We start from the raw sequence: 6,150 nt of genomic DNA on the forward strand, positions 1-6,150 counted from the left end.
GGCTTGTCTAGGGACAAGGGGAATTGAACATGGGGGAATAAAGTGTGGGTCTATCTAGGGACTAGGGGAATTTAACATATGGAAATTGAACATGGTGGGTCTGTATAGCGTCAAGGGGAATTGAACATGGTGGGATTGTCTAGGGACAATGATGGTAGAGGGTCAAATACAACAGAGACAGAAACATACATACACTAGTACAAGCGTGAGATTTATATATAAAGCATTACCAAGACCTGAAATCTTGCTGGGGTGTTCAAAAATTTGCATAATTGTAATGATGCTATAAATAGCTATAATCAAGGAAATGCTCAACGACAAAATGGATGTGACTAAAAGTAACGCTAAAATGACGAAATTGTCCCAGAATTTAAAGGAAAATAAACATATCCCCGAAAATTAAGTTACAATGGTTTAGACTAAAATGGATAAAATTAGTAACTACTTACAATATCAACTTCTGTGACGATCGTGGATAAATACCTATGTATCTATAATCAGCTGAAATTCCTATGAAATCCCACTATCTATTTATAGCTCCAACTTGTGGGTTTTTCCTTTGGAAAATCCCACTATCTTTTTATAGCCTCAGCTTGAGTGACGTTCCTGTTTATGAATTCTAGTATATATGTATAGCTACAAAATGTGGAAATCCCCAAGTCGATATTTATAGTCTCAAAATTTCCAGCGTCAGTGACGTCACTGTACTGAACACTAGGGGATAAATGGCAACAGTGTTGCAAGTGGCTGACCTGAATACGCGCTACTGTAGGTAGGTAGGTAGAGTGTATCTGATAGGGATAAAGTGAGTTTTATAGGGACAAACAGAGACCAATACACACACACACACACACACACACAACATAAGCGCGCAGACACACTCACACACACACACACGCACACACACACACATACACACACACACACACACACAGGGAAGAGGAAAAAACTAACCCCAAATATACTATCCACACTCGGGAGGAAGAAAAAAAACGCAACCAAATATACGATCTACACAACGTACGCGAACACACACACACACACACACACACAACATACGCGCGCAGACTCACACACACACACACACACACACACACACACACACAGAGGGAAGAGGACAAAACAAACCCCAAATATACTATCCACACTCGGGAGGAAGAAAAAAAAACAACCAAATATACGATCTACACAACGTACGCGAACAAACACACACACACACACAACATACGCGCGCAGACTCACACACACACACACACACACACAGAGGGAAGAGGAAAAAACAAACCCCAAATATACTATCCACACTCGGGAGGAAGAAAAAAAAAACCAAATATACGATCTACACAACGTACGCGAACACACACACATACACACACACACACACAGAGGGAAGAGGAAAAAACAAACCCCAAATATACTATCAACACAGAAGTGAGATAATACAAACCCCAAATAAAGTATCCACACAAACGTACGCGAACGGATACAAACCCCAAATATACTATCAACACAGAAGGGAGATAATACAAACCCCAAATAAACTATCCAGACAAACGTACGCGAACGCATACAAACCCGAAATATACTATCAACACAGAAGGGAGATAATACAAACCCCAAATAAACTATCCACACAAACGTACGCGAACGCATACAAACCCCAAATATGCTATCAACACAGAAGGAGATAATACAAACTCCAAATAAACTATCCACACAAACGTACGCGAACGCATACAAACCCAAAATATACTATCCACACAAACGTCGCTAACGCATACAAACTCCAAATTTGCTATCCACACAACGTCGCTAACGCATACAACCGCAAATATACCATCCACACTCGGGAGGAAGAAGAAGAAAAACAACCAAATATGCGATCTACACAATGTACGCGAACACACACACACACACACACACACACACACACGCACACCACAGAGGGAAGAAGAAGAAAACCATTATACACTATCCACACGCAGTGAAGAAATAACCCTTTATATATACTATCAACAGAGAGTAAAGAAAATAACCCATTATATTCCATCAACACAGAGTGAAGAAGAAAAAGTTTTTTGAAAGCACCTAAGCCCTCACCTGCAATGACCAACTCTGCCAAACACCTACACCCAACCCACCCCCACTCCCAACACTACAAAACCCATTTAACCCGTTATTTTATGGCATCAGTGTGTGATTTAGGAAACATCAAGACACAAAATGATGGACAAATAGACTGACTATTGTTTACGGACTTGCATGCCTAAAGAGCGTGCGTGAAGGAAAACATCCTTCCATTTCAATTCTAATTTAAACATGATCCAGAGGGATAGAGAGAGGTGAAAGAGCACAATTTCATAAAGTGTGAGTAAAAACAAAACACGCCATCCTTATTATACAATGTCAAGACCAAGAGACACTTACGTTTTCTTTCTGGTCTATTCTCTTTTAGAAGGTAGTATGAAATTTCACATCAGGGCCAACGCATCGGCTCACATTGTCAATTTTTCCATTTCCATGTTTTTACTGGCACAAGTTCTTCATCATCTTCAATTTCTTCTTCTTCTGAATCCCTCTTCTCTGTTTCGTCTTGTTTTTGTTTCTTCTCTTTTCTCGTAGGGCACTCTGAATTCCAGTGTCCTTTCTCCTGACAACGATATTAGGTATCTTGACTTTTGTCTCTCTTTCTTAGACGAAGCAGGTATTCTGGAGACAAATACCCATTTACCTTTGCAGATATAGCAAACTTCATTAGCACTTACACGCTTTCGTATGACTCTCATCAAATCAACGACCAAAAGAGTAAGTTTTGTTGCCACTTTCGCATGTGAATTATGCTTTCGTATGACTTTTAGCAAATATTTGACCAGCAGGTCGATCTGTGCTGACTCTTCCATCTTCTTGATCGTTTGAGAGCGGAATGAATACTCTGACACTAAGACACTCCTTATATACATGGACCTGCTGCGTATGAAACCTAGTCAAATGTAATTTTGCAATAAGATGAAACGATTTCATTGAGGAAGTAAAAAGCAATGATGTACCGTATCGCCTCACACAAAACCTGAAGTTTTAGTTCAAATCCGTGTCAGCGATTTCGAAGACGACATAACTGAGCTGTAATCAATGCTCTTCAATTATGACACAAAACCACGAGTCCTGATTCACGCCAAAAGAAATTTCGTTCGGTCCATAAAAAATAGTATCACTTCTGAGAAACGCAAAAACGAACTTCCAGAAAACTGAGAACGACGGCTTACACCTACAACGTAAATGTGTGAGTTCAAGTAGTGCGTAAAACTTAGTCAAATTAGATTTTTATAGTCAAGACGAAACGATCTCTTTTCGAACAAGAAAGCAGACACCAAGCGACAATGGCGATCCGTGTCACACAACACTTTTCAAAATGTATATTATCAGAGGTTTGTTCTAGCGATCTGCACGGTTAAATTAAATGTTGATGTATTTTGCAATAAGACGGACACAATTTCCATGGGATCGCCCATGGTACGATTGTTCGTGCATTAGTTTAATTTTTAAAAATATTTTTTTATATAAATCGCCTATAGGATAGACCCAGTAAAGCATGGCCATTCTCGTCACTGTCTGAATAGCTACTTAAGTCAATTCGAAGCGAACGCGGTAAGAAAATAAGTATAGCCAATGAAATGGCTTACAACGGGTGATGCATTGTTTTGTTCTAGGGCTGTGTGGCATAATAATCCCTATGTTCTTGCGTTGTTACCATTATAGTGCAGACAGACTGAAATGTAAACTTACAAGCCCTCTTTGTGTGTGTGTTGTACCATTTCCTCTTACCACATCAAAATACTGAGCGTCACAGTATTGGTTCGCGTTTTCAAACTGACCATTTTTTTATATCTCACTTAAACATTTCGACATAAACACTCACATCGGTAGAGTCAGAACAGACGTGTTACAGTATTGAGGGGCATGTTATCTTTTCTTTTTCAAACTAATAAATTTGGGGTTTGTATGAAGTAAAGAACCGAAAGTACAGTGAAACTCAAGGATGATGACCCAATCTGTCTGTCTATTGATGCGTGTATTTACTTAAGAAGAAATATGACCTTTAAAACACAAAGAGATACGGCAAGCATGATTAGATTAAACACAACGATGTTTTCCTTCACGCCCGTGTAATTTAGAGTTTCAATTGTCTTTGAAGACAAACTTGGTCTCCTTTTGTAGGGCTTGAAATAATAAAAAAAAATGAAAAATCTTAAGCACTTTGCTATAGATAATTTCATCAACAGAACAAACAACATAAATACCGTTACAACAATAGAAAGCCTTAAATCTTCTATCAAAAAGAAATGCATGAAAAAATTAAAGATTAACGATAACTAACCAATGAAACCGAATTTAACAAAGGCAAAAAACATGTGAAGAAATGCCTCTCACTTTGGAAAGGTAGGCGAATGTACTCTGTCATGCACCGTCAACTTGAAAAAAATTATAAACAGAGAGAAACCTGAATTCAAAATTCAGTTGTTTCTTTTTCTTCAAAATTATTTCGTTTCTTTTTTTCTTTTTTTTTTTGGAACAAATCTAAGCACTAATATAGAGTGGAAAAGGGAAAATGCACATACAAGCTTTGATATTTCTGAAAAAAGGAGGGGATATTCCTAACGTTCATAACCACCTATATATGCTTGGACTTGTCTGTGACTTATCCACAAAACAAGATATACATATTTCTGGTCAAGCTGCAAGTGTGTGCGTGTTTTTGAAAATGGTAAAAATTGGATATACAATTTTCTCGTGACACTTATAAAGTGAAGAGTCTGTGCAAGTGTCAAAAGCCAAAGTCATATAAGTTTTGTATTTTGTACGGCTTGTAAAGATTTCTACTTTAGAAAATGTGAAGTATCACAAGTTATTATCACAAACAGAAGTGGAACATAGGGGCTTGCAAGAAAGAAAATAATCCAGACAGTTGGTGTCATCAAGAGTGCTAGAGACGGTACCCGAACTTGCTTGTCTGCTTACTTGAATTAAAGTGATTTTCGCTCTAATGGAGCATGTATCACTGGTTTAATAACGCACCGCGTGATTTTTAATTACTCCTGGGGAAGGAAAGAGAGCCTCATCCCCCAGGCTTTTATGTACTCACAGACTATTTTTAAATTTAGCCACTCAGGTGTAGGACTAACTAGTCCTTAACAACCTGACTGAAAGACTTTAAACATGAGTGGGAATTGTCTCACCACACACTCATTTTTCTGTCCGAGCGTGGTAAAGGAGGAAAAAGGTGCTCAGCAAGACAGCCATGGATGTTAAGTACTCACCAAAACGCTAGCCCGTACTTATTTCAAATCAAGTCCCGTTTATGCTAATGCACAATAAAAGGTACCAATAATGTGTTAACCACCTGTGCAATTAGTTCAAATCTAACGAGTCTGTTAAATTTCCTACTTCCTAACATATCTGTCTAATATTAGTACTTAGTGTACATAAAAATAGCCATACTGATCTTATTTTAAATTATTATGTCTAAGCGACATATACCAGTTTGGTCACTGTTAGGTTTAAAAAATTAAGTTTGTTGTGGTGTTCCAATGGGTCAAGTTTGTTTCGAGAATAGTTTAGTCAAGGAGGGATACCAAGCCAAATATGGTTCCCTATTTAATAAAAAGCAATCTTTTGGAGCCCTAAAAAAAAGTCTGTTTTTTCTGTTAGAAGGTAACACGTCTCTCTTTTGCTTTCACGTTCTTTCCCGCACTCCTAGTCTCATGATTCTTGATATCAGGAAATGCGTAGCCATGATGGGCGGTAATGTAAGCAGCGGTTTCTGCCAGTTGACTGAGGGATATCCAGTGTAGGCTTGTCTGTAGAATTGGGGAAGAACTCTGACCCCTAATCCCCATTGAGAAGGTCTTGGTTTAAAGGTGTCTAGAGATTTGTAGGCAACGTATTGTATGGCTGTAATAAACTGCCCTGCTATGTTGACGTCATACAATGCTTGATCTAGCCCCATTTCGGTGTACTTCTCAACGAGGGTCAGCGTCCCCCTCCACCTCAACCGCCTCAATTTCCTCTTCTGGTTCTGATACTAATTCTTCAGTTGAGGTAGATAGTTTCAAATCCGCTGCTATGGTGTCTGTCGCTGTTATTGTTGTTGTG

The sequence above is a fragment of the Sinohyriopsis cumingii genome, unplaced genomic scaffold (genome assembly GCF_028554795.1).
Source record: "Sinohyriopsis cumingii isolate HCF-2022 unplaced genomic scaffold, ASM2855479v2 utg002228l, whole genome shotgun sequence".
NCBI lineage: Eukaryota > Metazoa > Mollusca > Bivalvia > Unionida > Unionidae > Sinohyriopsis > Sinohyriopsis cumingii.